We start from the raw sequence: 17,957 nt of genomic DNA, 5'->3' as shown, positions 1-17,957 counted from the left end.
AGATGCACACAGAAGAGGCAGCAGGAAATTCACACGATGTTGCAGAGACACGCCAGGATGCCAGCTGTACCACAGGCTGAGAGAGCTGAGTCCAGTTTGCAGCAGAAGGATGGAGGGCAAGGGAGAGAGGGAAGCCTTCAGGAAAATAACGGGGCTGATACAGTATCCAGTTTTTCTTAGTTTTTGGATAATTATCACTAGACATTTAATAGATCAGTTGGAGCATCTGAAAAAAAAAACACTAGGTACTAGGTAGGTACAAAAACATATAAACAAATGAAGGGAAAATATCTGAAGCAATTCTTAACTCCAGAGGAAGAAAGAAATGAAACAATTTTAGTGCAGGACTTGGCTGAGGGAACAATATTGAGATATCTACAAGAATGTAAATATTTTGATTTCATAAGATTGTGATCCAATCAAATTGGTAGAACGGAGGCAAGGAAATTGTTAAGACCTCATAAGGGAGGTAAATCCCAGCACTGTGCTATGCCAGGAAGTCGACAGATACTGAGGAAAACAAATCAGGAAGTGGCAACATAAACATCATTTAGAAATATAATTATAAATACCAGAGGACATAGCAAAACGAGTTTAAAGTGATGGCCTCTGGGAATTAGCACTCAAAGGCAAGAAAGGAAAGGGCACAAGAAATGGTTTTTGATATAAGCCTTTTGTCACCATTTTGTCCTTTTCTTCTTTTTTTTTTTGTTCTGTTTTTTTGTTTGTTTTACTGAGCATTTCTTGCTCCAGATACCATTTTGTTCATAACTCTGTGTATCTAGTAATTTGATCAGAATTAATACAATGTTAGTAAGTTCTGGAGATCTGTTGTATAGAATGATGACTATAGTTAATGTATACTTGAAATTTTCTAGAGTAGATTTTTTGCTTTTATTATTTTTAAGTGACACTTAATAGTTGTACATATTTATGGGTACAGTATAATATTTTTACACATGTATACAATGTGCAATGATCAAATCATGGCAATTAGTGCCTCCACCACCTCAAGCATTTACCATTTCTTTGTTCTGGGAGCATTCAAAATCCACCCTTCTAGCTATTTGAAAATATATAATAAATTGTCATCAATTATTGTCACCGTATAGTGCTAAAGACACTAGAACATTTCCTCCTAACTATATATATGTGTGTGTGTGTGTGTGTGTGTGTATATATATATATATTTTTTTTTTTTTTTCAGGCAGGGTCTCACTCTGTCCCCCAGGCTGGAGTGCAGTGGCACAATCGCAGCTCACTGCATCCTTGACCTCTCAGGCTCAAGTGATCCCCCCACTTCAGCCTCCTGATGTTTACTTTGAGTACTTGGATTAAGGTACATCTGTCAAGTTTCTCTACTGTAAACTTTTCCCCTTTGTAATTGTGAGCAGATATTTTGAGGCAAAATATCTGTTCCTCATCAACTTTTTGCCCACTAGCTTTAGCATCTATTGGTGATATTCTAACTCCATCGTTCCTTTTGTATTTATTCGTATTCTACTGTAAGGAAGAGATTATTTCTTCCCAGCAAACGTTTGTATTTGTGTGGGTGGGGTGGGGGGGGGTAGGGCATTCTCAACAAATACTCTTATCTTCTAAATACAGCGCCGCATAAAGAAGCCCCTCCGCTAGGTCTGGCGTTAATGGTGAGGAAACGATTGGGCTTTGTGTAAGGATAGCGGGGCAGGGAGCTGAGACAAGGGGGAGCTTACACAAAGCCCAAACTAAGAAAAATTACCAATAATAATGAAACTTGGCAGCTTGCTGTGATACTTGCCACACTCCTCCACTGGGGGGAGCTGTCATTATTTTCATCATCCCAGCTCGCCCATCTAGGAAACCTGCGCTAGGTAACTTAGATACGAAGTAAGAGATGGGGAGGGACGGGCGGCTGCACGGGGGCTGCCGGAAGCAGTTGTAACAGTGCTCCAGCTGCGCTGGAGCAGTTTAGGCTTTCCTAAACAGGTTACTCAGAGGAACCTCTTTAGAGGAACCTCTTCCCTCTAAAACAGGACTAATCATAGTGCTCATTAGAGCTACCGGAGGATCTCATTAAACGCAAACGGTCAGGCCCCGCCCCCGCCGCCAGGGGCTGTGATTTGTGTTTGTTTGGGGCGGGCCCAGCACAGGTCTTCCGAGTGAGCTCTTCGGGCAGTTCCGTGCTCTGCCGGGTACCCTCGGGGGCTATCCTCCCAAATTCTATGTGTCAGAGTAATGCTGTTGGCATAAACTGGACTGGACTGTCTTTTGCTTTCTGTGTCACGGATACAGTGCTTGCTGAAGATTGAAAGTGCCCCCAGAAATTTTGGAGGTAATTATTTTTTCCCATATCTTTCTTTGTTATTTTCAACAAACAAAAGTTAAATAATTATATAAAATGAGTATTGTTAAATTTTTTTAAGTTTATTTTTATTTTTTGAGGCGGAGTCTTCCTGTCGCACCCTGGAGTGCAGTGTTGTGATCTCGGCTCACAGCAACCTCCACCTCAAGCAATTTTCCTGCCTCAACCTCCTGAGTAGCTGGGATTACAGGCTCCTGCCACCACGCCTGGCTAATTTTTGTACTTTTAGTAGAGACGGGCGGGATTCACCATGTTGGCCAGGCTGGTCTCGAACTCCTGACCTCAAATGATCCGCCCACCTCGGTCTCCCAAAGTGCTGGGATTACAGGCCTGACTCACCGCGCCTGGCCAAATTTTTTTTTTTTTAAAAAAACTCAATTGGGGGAACTAAGATGTTATAATCAGTTCAAAGGAGAAGTCAAAGAAGGACAAATTAATTTGGAGTAAAGTAACGTTGAAATGAATTTATAAATGGACACAAAAGTAACCTCTTCCTTCTACAGTGGGGAAGTCAACTGAAGCTCTATTGGAACAATTTTATTTGGAAGTCTCTAGACAGGAATTTTCTGCATGCTCAGGTATCTACAACTTTCAAAGTTGCAAAATCGCTTGAAGGCAGTGGAAGGTTCAGAGCCCCTGTAGAATCTGAATCAGAACCCAGGTTATTGCTCTTATCAGTGCATAGTTTTTCACTGAAGCACACATTTCCCCCCATATCTATAAATTCATATATGTTTCCTGTATTGCCTATGTCATGAAGATTTTCCATTTTATTAGTATGTAATTATGCATTGTTTTATCTTGTAACTAGGAAGATTCCAAATCTATTATGTCTCATATTTAATAGTCTTCATTTTCTGAATTAAACGCATCATGTGTTTGATTATTTTACTGATAGTTTCAAAGAACCAGCATTCGGAGTTCTTCCTCCCTTCTTTCCTCTTTACTTGAGGATGCCTCTTTTTCCCATTAGAACTTGTGAGAAATATGAATACTGCTTATTTTCTGTCTTCAGCTGCAAAGTTTGGCAAATGATAGCCAGCTGCTTGTTTGTGTGTGAGCCAGAAACTAGAAATGGCTTTTTATTGTTAGTTTTTATTATTTTTAAGACCACCCTCCAGCAGGTGTATAAAAATGGCTTTTACTTTTTTTTTTTTTTTTTTTTTTGAGACAAGGTCTCACCCTGTCACTCAGGCTGGAGAGCAGTGATGCCAGGGTGTGTTTCAATATGGCTGTGTTCCAATAAAACTTTATGGGCACTGAAATTTGAATTTTCACTGACCATATTCTTCTTCATCTTTTAAACATTTAGAAATGTAGGGCATGGTGGCTCAGCACTTTGGGAGGCCGAGGCAGGAGGATTGCTTGAGGCTAGGAGTTCAAGACCAGCCTGGACAACATAACAAGGATCTGTCTCTACTAAAAGTTAAAAAAAAAAAAAAATAGCCAGGTGTGGTGGCACACTAATTTTAAAGTCCCAGCTACTTGAGAGGCTGAGGTGGGAGGATTGCTTGAGCCCAGGAGTTCAAGGCTGCAGTGAGCTATGATGGCTCCTCTGCACTCCAGCATGGGCAACAGAGTGAGACCCTGTCTCTAATTTACCAAAAGAAAGAAGGAAGGGAAATGATTTTGAGTGGTTTTCCTTGGCTTTGGATGAGTCAACAGATGTTACCAATACTGCTCAAGGTGTCAGTGCCAAGTTTGAAGAGACTGAGAATTTGACTTTATGAGTAATCTACATAGAACAACTATGGGTGAGAATATTTTTGAAGAAGACTAGAAATCACTAGTTCAATGTAACCTGAGGTGGGAATCTGCTGAGCTCTGGTACAGCTGGTTATAGTAAAAGTGTGTGTGGAGCAGAAAAAGGCTCATTTGGAGAAATTCCAAAGCTTGCAAAAATGTAAAGTGTTTAAAACCATGGTTGTCATTATATTATTCATCAGATACCTTGTGGAAAATATCTATGTTGTGGATAATGGAAGTGAACTTCATTTCCTCTCACTTAACTATCATCAATTCTATGAAATTTGGTAAAGTGTTGTTTTGTTGTTTTTTTTTTGAGACGGAGTCTCGCTCTGTCGCCCAGGCTGGAGTGTAGTGGCCGGATCTCAGCTCACTGCAAGCTCCGCCTCCCGGGTTTACGCCATTCTCCTGCCTCAGCCTCCTGAGTAGCTGGGACTACAGGCGCCTGCCACCACGCCCAGCTAGTTTTTTTGTATTTTTTTTTAGTAGAGATGCGGTTTCACCATGTTAGCCAGGATGGTCTCGATCTCCTGACCTCGTGATCTGCCCGTCTCAGCCTCCCAAAGTGCTGGGATTACAGGCTTGAGCCACTGCGCCCAGCCTAAGTGTTGTTTTTAAAGTGTGATAAAATATAATATTTATCATTTTAACCACCCATAAGTGTACAATTCAGTGATGTTAAATGCATTCATGTTATGTATCATCATTGTGTATACTCAAAAAACTTTTTCATCATCCCAAATAAAAACTCTATACTCATTAAATAACTCCCAAACCCTTTCCCCAAACCCCAAGTAACTTCAGTTCTGTTTTCTGTCTCTATGAATTTGCCTTTTCTAGGTACTTCATATAAGTGAAATCATACAATATATGTCCTTCTATGCCTGGCTGCTTTCACTAAGCATAATGTTTCCAAGGTCCATCCGTATTGTAGCATATATCAAAATTATATTCCTTTTGTGGCTGAATAATGTTCCATTGTGTGTATATACCACATTTTGTTTATCTATTCATCTGTTGAAGGACATGTGGGTTGTTTCTATTGTGAATAATGCTGCTGTAAACATGGGTGTACAAATATCTGTGGAATCATTACTTGTGCTAACCATTCATTAGCACAAGATGTCTTTCTATTTATTTAGGCCTTTATTTAGGACTTTCAAGAATGTTTTGTAATTTTCTGGGTTATATTCCCATAAGTGGAATTGCTGGGTCATATAGTAATTCTATGTTTAAGTTTTTGAGGAAATACCATACATAATATCTTCCACAGGAGCTGCACCATTTTACATTCTCACCAGCAATGCACAGAATTCTGATTTCTCCACATCCTTGCCAACATGTTATTTTCCATTAAAATAATAGTGCTTATCCTAATGAGTGTGAAATGAAGATATTTCATTGTGGTGTTGACTTGCATTTCCCTAATGGTTAGTGATGTTGAGCATCTTTTCGTGTGCTTATTGAACATTTGTATGTCATCTTTGGAGAAATGTCCATTCAAATGCTTTGCCCATTTTTGAATCAAGTGGTTTGTTTTCTTGAGTTGTAGGAGTTCTTTATATATTCTGGATATTGATCCCTTATGAAATATGTGACTTGCAGATATTTTCTCTCTGTGGGTTGCCTTTAACTCTGTTGATAGTGTTCTTTGATAACTACTGGGGGAACCAGCCCCCAATATTTCAACGTAGGTTCTTTTCTATTTTCTCTAAGTGTCTGCCGGTCTGAGAAATAAAGATAAAGAGTACAAAGAGAAATTTTACAGCTGGGCCTCTGGAGGTGACATCACATATCAGCAGGTTCTGTGATGTCCACCTGAGCCGCAAAACCAGCAAGTTTTTATTAGGGATTTTGAAAGGGGAGGGGTATGCAAACAGGGAGTAAGTCACAAGGATCACATGCTTCAAAGGACCATAAAGATCACAAGGCGAAGGCAAAATTAGAATTACTGATGAGGGTCTGTGTTCCACTGTGCATGCATTGTCTTGATAAACATTTTAACAGGAAACAGGGTTCAAGAGCAGACAACCGGTCTGACTAGAATTCACCAGGCTGGAATTTCCAATCCTAGTAAGCCTGAGGGCACTGCAGGAGACCAGGGCATATTTCATCCCTTATCTCAACCCCATAAGACAGACAATCCCCAAGCGGCCATCTGTAGACCTACCCCTGGGAATGCATTCCTTCCCCAGGGTTATCAATTATTAATATTCCTTGCTGGGAAAAGAATTCAATGATATTTTTCCTACTCACACATCCATCTATAGGCTCCCTGCAAGAAGAAAAATATGGCTCTATTGTGGCCGACCCCACAGGCAGTCAGACCTTATAGTTATCTTTCTTGTTCCCTGAAAATCGCTGTTATTCTGTTCTTTTTCAGGGTGCCCTGATTTCATATTGTTCAAGCACCCATGTTTTACAATCAGATTTCATATTGTTCAAACACATGTTTTACAAACAATTTGTACAGTTAACACAATCATCACAGGGTCCTCAGGCGACATACATCCTCAACCTACGAAGATGATGGGATTAAGAGATTAAAGACAGGCAAAAGAAATTATAAGAGTATTGACTGGGGAAGTGATAAATGTCCATGAAATCTTCACAATTTATGTTCAGAGATTGCAGTAAAGACAGGCATAAGAAATTATAAAAGTATTAATTTGGGGAATTGATAAATGTCCATTAAATCTTCACAATTTATGTTCTTCTGCCACGGCTTCAGCTGGTCCCTCTGTTCAGGGTCCCTGACTTCCTGCAACAGATAACAAGTTTATTTTGATAAAGCTGAGTTTGTCTATTTTTTCTTTTGTTGCCTGTGCTTTTGGTGTCATATCTAAGAATGCTTTGCCAAGTCCAAGGTCATGAAGAATTACTCTTACATTTTCTTCTAAGAGTTTTATAGTTTTAGCTTTTATATTTAGGTCTTTAATCCATTTTTTAAATTTTAGTGTATAGTATGAGGTAGAGGCCCAGCTTCATTCTTTTACCTGTGGAACTCCAGTTAACCCAGCACTATTTGTTGAAGACTGTTCTTTCCACATTGAACAGACTTGGCATCCTTGTCAAAAGTCAATTTGCCACAGATGTACAAGTTTATTTCTGAACTCTCAGTTCTACTCCATTGGTCTATATATCTGTCCTTATGCCAGTACCACACTGTTTTGATTACTGTAGGTTTGCAGGTTTGTAGTAAGTTTTGAAGTTGGAAACTGTGAATTCTCTCAAGTTCTTTTTCAAGATTTTTTTTTTTTTTTTTTTTTTTTTTGGCCATTTGAGCTATATTAGTTTTCTAGGGTTGCCATTAAAAAAATACCACAAACTGGCTGGGTGCATTGGCTCATACCTGTAATCCCAACACTCTGGGAGGCCGAGGCAAGTGGATAACCTGAGGTCAGAACTTCAGACCAGCCTGGCCAACATGGTAAAACCCCGTCTCTACTAAAAATACAAAAACTAGCCTGGTGTGGTGATATGAGCTTGTGGTCCCAGCTACTTGGGAGGCGAAGACAGGAGGATCATTTGAACCTGGGAGGCAGAGGTTGCAGTGAGCCCAAGATCTTGCCACGGCATTCTAGCCTGGGTGACAGAGCTAGACTCTATCTCAAAAAGAAAACAAAAAACAAAATACCACAAAATGGGTTGCTTAAACAACAGAATTTTATTTTCTTACAGTTCTGGGGGCTGGAAGTCTAAGATCAAGGTGTCAGCAGGTATGGTTTCTCTTGAGGACTCTCTCCATGGCTTGCGGATGGCTACTTTCTTGCTACATCCTCATATGGTGTTTTCTTTGTGTACTTGCATCACTGATGTCAGTCAGTGTCTCCAAATTTCTCCTCCTTATAAGGATACCAGCTAGATTAGATTAGGGATCACCCTAACAGCCTTATTTTAACTCAATCACTTTTTTTTTTTTTTTTTTTTTTAAGATGAAGTTTTGCTCTTGCTGCCCATCCTGGAGCACAATGGCATGATCTCGACTCACTTCAACCTCCACCTCCTGGATTTAAGCAATTCTCCTGCCTCAGCCTCCCAAGTAGCTGGGATTACAGACACCCACCACCACGCCTGACTAATTTTGTATTTTTAGTAGAGATGGGGTTTTACCATATTGGTCAGGCTAGTCTTGAACTCCTGACTTCAGGTGATCCACCTGCCTCAGCCTCCCAAGGTGCTGGGATTACAGGTGTGAACTACCATGCCTGGCCCTCAATCACTTCTTTAAATGTCCTATCTCCAAATACAGTCACATTCTAAGGTACTAGGGGGTTATGGATTTGAACATGTGAATTGAGAGGACAGGAGGACACAATCCAGCCCATAACATAAGTTCCTTGCAATTTCATATGAACTGAAGATCAGATTTTCCATTTCTGCAAAAAAGGCTTTTGAAATTTTGTTAGAAGTTGTCTTGAATCTGTAGATAACTTTGGGTAGTATTGATATTAATTCTTTCCATTCATTAGCACAAGATGTCTTTCCATTTATTTAGGCCTTTCTTGATTTAGGACTTTCAGGAATGTTTTGTAATTTTCAGTGTACAAGTCTTTCACTCCTTGGTTAAATTCATTCCCAGATATTTCATGCTTTTAGATGATATTGTACATGGAATTGCTTTTTAAATTTCCTTTTCTGATTGTTCAATATTGGTATATAGAAACATAACTAGTTTTTGTGTGTTGATCTTGTACCCTGAATTTTTGCTGAATCATTTTTTGCTCTAGGAGTTGCCTTACATTCTTTGGGATTTTCTATGTACAAGATCATATTGTCTGTCAATATAGTTTTACTTCCTTTTCAGTTTGAATGCTTTTTATTTCTTATATAATTGCTGTGGCTGCAACTTCTAGTACAGGCCTGGTGCAGTGGCCAGTGGCTCACATCTGTAATCCCAACACTTCGTGAGTCAGAGACAGGTGGATCCCTTGAGCCCAGGAGTTTGAGACAAGCCTGAGCAACATGGCAAAACCCTATCTCTATAAAAACAAAAATTACCCAGGTGTGGTGGCACATGCCTGTAGTCTCAGCCTTAGGAGACTGAGATGAGAGGGTCACTTCAGCCCAGGAGGTCAAAGCTGCAGTGAGCTATGATGGTACAACTGTACTCCAGTGTGTATAACACTGTGAGACCCTGTCAAAAAAAAAAAAAAAAAAAAAAAAGGTAGAAACTTCCAATACAATGTTGAATAGCACTGGTGAAAACAGACATTTTTGACTTGTTTGTGAAGTTATGGGAAAAACTTTCAGTCTTTTCCCATTGAGTATGATGTTAGCTGTGGGCTTTTCATAAGTGCCTTTATTATGCTGAAGAACCTTCCCTCTATTCCCAGTTTTCTGAGAGTTACTTTTTAAATAAAGTTCTGTTTTTAATTCTGAGAGTTTTTATGAAAAAGTGTTGGCTTTTATAAATGCCTTTTCTGTACCAATTAAGATAATCATTCTATTAATGTGATGTTATATTAATTTGATTTTCTTATGTTGAACAACTTTTGCATTCCTGTTACAAATTCCACTTGGTGATGATATATAATGTATTGTATTTGGTTTGCTAGTGTTTTGCTGAAGATTTTTGTATTGATATTCATAAGGGATACTGATTTTTATTTTTTTCTTTATGTCTTAATATGGCTTTGTTAGTAGGGTAATGCTGGCATCTGAATAAGTTAGGAAGTATTCCCTCCTCTTTGAATTTTTTTGGAAGTGTTTGAGAAGGATTGATATTAATTTTTCTTTAAATCTTTAGAAGGCTTCATCAGTGAATCCATCTGGTCCTAGGCTTTTCTTTGTTGAGAAGTTTTGATTAAATGTTTTTACTTGTTATATGTCTGGTAAGACTTTCAATTTCTTTTTGAGTCAATTTATGTAATTTATATGTTTCTAGATATTTGTCCATTTCATCTAGGTTATCCAATTTTTGGTGTATAATTGTTCATAGTATTCTTATATAATGCTTTTCATTACTGTTTGTTCAGAAGTAATGTCCCTGCTTTCATTTCTGATTTTGATTATTTGCATGTTCGTGTGTGTGTGTCGAGCTAAAGGTTTGTCAAAATTTATTTTTTTCAACAAACTAACTTTTGGTTTCATTGATTGTTTTTCCATGATCTATTTTTATTTATTTTTACTCTAATCTTTATTTCCCTCTTTGTGTTAGCTTTTGGTTGAGTTTGCTCTTCTTTTTCTTGAGCCTTAAGGTATGAAGTTAGGTTATTGATTTGAGATATTTTTTCTTTTTTTATATAGGCATTTACAGCTATACATTTCCCTCTGAGTACCGCCTTTACTGCATCCTGTAAGTTTTGGTATGTTGTTTTCATTTTGTTTTCATTTTCAAATTTCGTTCAATTTCTCTTATGATTTCTTTGACCTATAATTTGTTTAAGAATGTGTTGTTAGCCAGGCACGGTGGCTCATGCCTGTAATCCCAACACTTTGGGAGGCCAAGATGGGTGGATCACCTGAGGTCAGGAGTTTGAGACCAGCCTGGCCAACATGGTGAAACCCCATCTCTACTAAAAATACAAAATTAGCCAGGCATGGTGGTGGGCACCTGTAATCCCAGCTACTTGAGAGGCTGAGGCAGGAGAATCGCTTGAACCTGCGAGGCAGAGGTTGCAGTGAGCCAAGCCCACGCCATTGCACTCCAGCCTGGGCAACAGAGTGAGACTCCATCTCAAAAAAAAAAAAAAAAAAAAAAAAAAAAAAGGCCGGGCGCGGTGGCTCACGCCTGTAATCCCAGCACTTTGGGAGGCTGAGATGGGCGGATCACAAGGTCAGGAAATCGAGACCATCCTGGCTAACACGGTGAAACCCCGTCTCTACTAAAAGTACAAAAAACTACCCGGGCGAGGTGGCAGGCGCCTGTAGTCCCAGCTACTCGGGAGGCTGAGGCAGGAGAATGGCGTAAACCCAGGAGGCGGAGCTTGTAGTGAGCCGAGTTCGCGCCACTGCACTCCAGCCTGGGTGACAGAGCAAAGACTCCGTCTCAAAAAAAAAAAAAAAAAAAAAAAAGAATGTGGTGTTGGCCAGGCGTGGTAGCTCACACCTGTAATCCTAGCACTTTGGAAGGCCAAAGTGGATGGGTTGCTTGAGCTCAGTAGTTTGAGACCAGCCTGGGCAACATGGTGAAACCTCATCTCTACGAAAAAAATACAAAAATTAGCCGGCCATAGTGGTGTGTGCTTGTAGTCCCAGCTATTTGGGGGACTCAGGCAGATGGGTCACTTGAGCCCAGGAAGTGGAGGTTGCAGTTAGCCAAGATCATGACACTGCCCTCTAGCCTGGGAGATACAGTAAGACCCTGTCTTTAAAAAAAAAAAAAAAGTTTTGGTTAATGACCATATATTTGTGGATTTTTTCCACCTATTATTGATTTTTAGATTTATTCCACTGTGGTCAGAAGATACTTTGTATGATTTCAAACTTTTAAAATTTATTTGGACTTGATTTGTATTCTAACATATGGTATATTTTGGAGAATGTTCCGTGTACATTTGAGAAGAATGGATATTCTGCTGTTACTGGGTGGAGTGTTCTATATATGTCTTTAGGTCTAGTTGATTTATGGTGTTGTTCAAGCTTTCTATATCCTTAATGATCTTCTGCCTAGATTTTCTATCCATTATTAAAAGTGGGATGTTGGCTAGGTATAGTGGCTTATGCCTGTAATCCCACCACTTTGGGAAGCTGAGGCAGGAGGATCATTTGAGGCCAGGAGTTTGAGACTAGCCTGACTCCATTTCTGGAAAAATAATTAAAAAAAAATAAAGCCAGGTGATGGTATGCACCTGTATTCCTAGTTACCCAGGAGGCTGAGGCAGGGGGATTGCTTAAGCCCAGGAGTTGGAAGCTGTACTATGATCACACCATAGTATTCTAGCCTGGACAACAGAGCAAGACCCTGTCTCTAAAAATAAAACACAACAAAAAGTGGGACATTGAAGTCTACAGCTATTATTGTAGAATGATTTCTCCCTTCACTTCTGTCAATATTTGCTTCATATATTTGGAACTCCGATGTTTGGTGAATATATGCTTATAACTACATAATTATATAATATATATGCTTATAATTATATAATCTTGGTGAATCAACTTATCATTTATTGATGTATAACATCCTTGTCCCTTGTAATAGTTTTTGGCATAAAGCCTGTTTTGTCCAATATTAGTATAGCAACCCCGGCTCCCTTTTGGGAACTATCTGCATGGAATCTTTTTCTATCCTTTCACTTTCAGCCTATCTGTGTGTTTGAATTTAAAGTGTGTTTCTTGTAGACAGCATACAGTTGGTTCATGTTTTTAAAAACCCATTTTGTCATTCTCTGTCTTGATTGGAAAGTTTCATCTATTTTCATTTAAAGTAATTACTGATAAGAAAAGACTTCTGCCACTTTGCTATTTGTTTTCTATATATCTTATAATTTTTTGTCCCTTGTTTTCCTTTTGTATTTTGTTGATTTTCAGTAGTGAACCATTTTGATTCCCTTTTCATTTCCTTTGTGTATAGTCGGCTGGTATTTTCTTTGTGAAGAAGACTACAGTAAAATCAAATTTTACTGTGGGGCTTACATTTCCCATCAATATTAGTCTGCTAGGGCTGCCATAACAAAGTACTATAGACTGGGTGATTTAAGCAACAGAAAATTTATTTTCTCACTATTCTGGAAGCTACAAGTTGGAGACCAAAATGTCAGGAGAGTTGTTTCTTTCAGCACTTTAAAATATGTCATCCTGTTGCCTCTGGAATCCATGGTATCTGATGAGAAATTGGAAGTAATCTTATTGAGGATAATTTGTACATGATGAGGTGCTTCTTGGTGCTTTCAAGGTTGTCTTTGGCTTTGAACAATTTGACTATGATGTGTTTCAGTGTGGGTCTCTTTGATTTTTATCTTACTTGAAATTTGGTGAGCCTCTTGGTTTTGCAGATTCATGTCTTTTATCAAATCCAACCCAGGGCTTCTTAATTTCTCTGTTTTTGTTTTTATTTTTATTTATATTTTATTTTCAGTTGAAAATCTCTAGGGGTTTCTTTGAGGTTTGGGGCCCTATTGTCAGAGGCATGTGAACCAGAGCAATTCCATCTTAAATAGGAGCTGGGCAAAATGAAGTTGAAACCTACTGGACTACATTCCCAGATGATTAAGGCATTTTAAGTCACAGTGTGAGACAGGAGGTCAGCACAAAATACAGGTTATAAAGACCTTGCTGATAAAACAGTTTGCAGTAAAGGAGCTGGCCAAAACCCAACAAAACCAAAATAGCAATGAGAGTGACCTCTGGTTGTCCTCACTGCTATACTCCACCAGTACCATGACAGTTTACAAATGCCATGGCAACATCAGGAAGTTACCCTATATGGTCTAAAAAGGGGAGGCATGAATAATCCACCCCTTGTTTAGCGTATCATCAAGAAATAACCATAAAAAAATGGACAACCAGCAGCCCTTGGGGCTGGTCTGTCTATGGAGTAGTCATTCTTTTATTCCTTTACTTTCTTAATAAACTTGCTTTCACTTTGCACTGTGGACTCGCCCTGAATTCTTTCTTGTGTAAGATCCAAACCCTCTCTTGGGGTCTGGATTGGGACCCCTTTCCTGTAACATATTTTTCTGTCCTGTAACACTATGGTTTAAATATTTTAAATACAAATTAAACATAATCAATACTCTTATAGAAGAAGTTAAACACTTTTTTTCATTTCTTATGAATAATCAGAGGGTTGTAATCTGGGTTATCTCATAATATATTTGTTTTTTTCATTCTGTATGTTCATTATCGCAAACCATTTCTCATTGGAGGAAGGATGTGACTAGTTTTTTGGGGTTCTGGCTTGCAGGGTACAGTGTTTCTTTGGGTTGATGGAACCCTTGTGTGATATTGTGAAATACATATATTTGGTCTTCATTCCTGTTTCTTGACATAACTTGTAAAACACTTGGAATCTCTGGAGTTATGAGTGTCTTTTTCTATGCTAATGAGATGACTGGTGGCTGGGGCCTTTGTAGCTTCGGAATAGGGGCTGGTTATAGGAAAGACCAAGGCATGATTAGAGGGTTGAGGCTTTTAGCTCCACCCACCAACCTGCAGGGAGAGGAGAGAAGCTGAAGGTTAAGCTGACCCCCAGTGGCCAATGATTTAATCAGTCTTCCCTATGTAGAGCTCCCAGACAGCTGGATGCTCCTTATCAGGCTGAGGAAGTTCCCTTTTATTTTTATCATGAAAGCGTTAAATTTTGTCAAATGCCTTTATTCTTTCTGTTGAGATAACCATGTGGTTTTGTTCTTTATCAATGTGGTGTATTACATTGATTGATTATTGTATGCTTAGCTGATCTTGCATTCCTAAGTTCCACCTGGCTGTGATGTACAATCATTTTTACATATTGCTGCATTCAGTTTGCTACTATATTATAGAGGACTTTTATGTTCACATTAATGAGAAAGATATTGGTCGGTAGTTTTCTTGTGACATTTTTGTCTGATTTTGGTATCAGGGTAATACTGGCCTCACAAAATGAGTTGGAAGGTGTTTCCTCCTCTTCTGTTTTTAGGGAGATGTTGAGAAGGATTGGTGTTCTTTGTTAAAATGTTTAATAAAATTCAGTGGTGAAGCCACCTGGTCCTGGGCTTTACTTTATGGGAAATTTTTATATTACTAATTCCATCTTCACTTGTTATAGGTCTATTCAAGTTTAACATTTCTTATTGAGTCCTTTTCATTAATTTGCATCTTTCTAGGAATTTCTATGTTACCTGGGTTATCTAATATTTAGCATACAATTATTTATAGTATTCTCTTGTAATCCTTTTTATTTCTGTAAGGCTGGTAGTAATGTCCTGTCATTCATGCTTTTAGCAATTTGAGTCTTCTTTTTTATTAGTCTAGCCTCTTTTCTATTAGTCAAAAATGGGGCCTTTCAGGTGGGGTTTCAGGCTTTGGTGAAATGGGTGTGGGAGGAAATGGGAAGGGTGACTTGTGAAAATACCTAATTGCAGGGCCTATTTTGCAAAGAAGATATTCGTTAAGCCACGCTTCTCAGACATGGGTGTGCACGGGCATGAGGTGCTGTGTTTCTGGCCAGTTCCTGGAGGCACCAAAGCTGCTGGTCTGCAGACTGTTAAGTGAGGGGCTGGAGGACTTTGCTTTCTTATTCATGGGCTTCTTTCCTTTGTGACTTGAGATCATCTAAGTGGAGTAAACAAGCATGTAACTCTATATACAAGATAGTGCTTAACTTTTTAAAATTTCCTCTTTTTATAGCAGGGTGAGACAAATTGTTCAAAAGTTTATTCAGCTTCTTCCTGAGCTTGCTATGAACTGATGACTACTAATTCCTTTCCTCATTGTTTCTGATCCTATTCCTTGGGGGAAAGGCTTCCTTATGACATAGAAGCCCGTTCTTCCACATCCAGTTATTTCTTTGAAGAAGATGGGGGAGCAAAACTGCTTCCTACTTTTCTTTGACCTTTTCCTGAGGTTCAGCTAAAATGAGGTGGGCAGACAAACCTTGGTCTTTTTCCAGGTTGGTAACTTTTGCCTCTATTTACATTTTCAATTTTCTGCCTAAGTCCCTGAGGGACACACTAGCTGGCACACTCACCTTGTCCTTGCAAGTGGAAGACGGAATCTCTGGATGAGGGTGTGGGCCAGGAGGTGGGAAGTCTGGACACTGTTGCTCTGTTCCTTTCCAGCCCCACGTGGTCCTGGGGGTCCTGGACCTCCTCCAGGGCTGCCACGTGGACTCTGACAGCCCAGGGTACGGCTGTGCTGTGTGACTCTCCCCTTCTTCCTCTCCATCCTTGATTATTTCAAGGCCTATGTCGAGCCAGACACAGCACAGACCCCACGGGCATCCTACAGTCCACTTCCAGCGGGCTCTGCTCCCTGGATGTCCACAGGCCCTGACACTCATTGTGTCCAAATCCGAGTGGTTGTCTTCCCTGGAAAGTCTGATTCTGTCTCTAGCATTTCCTAGTTACGTGACTCACACTGCCTTCTCAGTCATTCTGATTTTATTTAATTAATTTATTGATTTTGAGACAGAATCTTGCTCTATTGCCCAGGCTGGAGTGCAGTGGCACAGTCTCAGCTCACTACAACCTCTGCCTCCTGGGTTCAAACGATTTTCCTGCCTCAGCCTCCCAAGTAGCTGGGACTACAGGCATGTGCCACCACGCCCGGCTAATTTTGGTATTTTTAGTAGAGACAGGTTTCACCATATTAGCCAGGATGGTCTCAATCTCCTGACCTTGTGATCTGACCGCCTTGGCCTCCCAAAGTGTTGGGATTACAGGTGTGAGCCACCACGCGTGACCATCATTCTGATTTTAAACCTTAGAACAGGCTGCATGCAGTGGCTCATGCCTGTAATCCCAGCACTTTGGGAGGCTGAGGCGAGTGGATCACCTGAGGTCAGGAGTTCGAGATTAGCCTGACCAATATGGTGAAAACCCATCTCTATTAAAAATACAACAATTAGCCAGGTGTGGTGGTGTGTGCCTGTAATCCCAGCTACTCAGGAGGCTGAGACAGAATTGCTTGAACTCAGGAAGCAGAGGTTGCCGAGAGCAGAGATCATGTCACTGCACTTCAGCCTGGGCAAGAGAGCAAGACTCCACCCACCCACTCAAACAAACAAACAAAAAACCTTAGAACAAACCGCAAAAGTAATCAAATGGATTAAAGTTTGGGAAAGGCAGAAAAGCACAAGGTAGGAAATAAATCACCTATAATTCCAGCCTCCAGAGAGAACCACTGAAAATGCCTGAGGGTATTTCCTTCCACTTCTTTTACTAATCACATATTGCTTCACCTTCCATGCTTCAGAAGCAATATGTGATTAGGGAAAAAAAGTGGAAGGAAATATGTGTTCAATGTGTTTTCAGTGAATAACACAGCCTTGACATTTGTCCATTTCACTGATTGGTTTTTCTAAATCATTATTTTTAGTGGCTGCAAAAAGCACCCCTTTTGGAAATCATCCTGAATTTTTCTTCTTAACCATACTGAGTCTTTCTTCACCTATTGCCGGGTACTGTGGTTATTTCCAGTTTCTCAACCTGATTCAACACTGCTGCGAGCAGCATGCATGCATCTGTGCTGTCATCCCCACCCTGCAGTGTGTCACTTGAATTACTGTTGGGCTCCAACTGATGTCGCACCTCCTTCCCCTCCCAAGCAAGCCCGAGCCTGGAGCAGATTATTTTCTTTTACAATAGGTGAAATCAGCAGGTTTTTCTTATATGAACTTTGGGTTTTATGTCATGCCTTTTCTACTCTGAGATGATAAAAATATTTTCTTCATGGTTTCTTCTCATATTTTTATGTTTAATCTTTCACTTTTAAAGCATTGGCACATTAAGAATTTATTTCTGGCCAGGTGCGGTGGCTCACTTCTGTAATCCCAGCACTTTGGGAGACTGAGGCAGGTCGATCACTTGAGACCAGGAGTTTGAGACCAGCCTGAGCAACGTGGTGAAACCCTGTCTCTATAAAATACAAAAAAATGAGCCAGGTGTGGTGGTGTGCACCTGTAATCTCAACTACTTGGGAAGCTGAGATGGGAGGATGGCTTGAGCCCCAGGTCAAGGCTGCAGTGAGCTGTGATTGTGCCACTGCACTTCAGCCTGAGCAACAGAGCAAGACCCTGTCTCAAAAAACAAATTTTACTTCCTAGACACCTACCCAGTCATCCTAACACCATTTATTGAGTAATCTATCTTTTTTTCAGTGATGTGAAATATCACTGGATATCAGTGTGTTGATCACATATTGATTTCCTGTGTGTTTTGATTTCTGTGCTCTGTTTCACTTTTTCGTCTAAAAAAGTCAGTGCCTCACAGTTTTAATCATGGCA

General features: G+C 39.9%; 1 long non-coding RNA gene across 5 annotated transcripts in view; it reads left to right on the top strand.

Moving 5' to 3' along the window:
* The first annotated feature begins 1,885 nt into the window (after window positions 1-1,885).
* LOC126958092 (uncharacterized) overlaps window positions 1,886-17,957 on the top strand; it is a 53,254-nt gene continuing 37,182 nt past the window's right edge. For 4 of the 5 annotated variants that reach the window (XR_007727075.1, XR_007727078.1, XR_007727077.1 and 1 more), the window contains exons 1-2: window positions 1,886-2,314; window positions 10,340-10,398. This is a non-coding gene — a long non-coding RNA (uncharacterized LOC126958092). The remainder of the gene's footprint in view (window positions 2,315-10,339; window positions 10,399-17,957) is intronic. The other variant, XR_007727076.1, reaches the window with a different exon arrangement.

This window comes from Macaca thibetana, chromosome 7, assembly GCF_024542745.1.
Source record: "Macaca thibetana thibetana isolate TM-01 chromosome 7, ASM2454274v1, whole genome shotgun sequence".
Lineage (NCBI taxonomy): Eukaryota > Metazoa > Chordata > Mammalia > Primates > Cercopithecidae > Macaca > Macaca thibetana.
The sequence above is the reverse complement of the archived record's forward strand: the minus strand, read 5'-3'. Positions and strand labels throughout refer to the sequence as shown.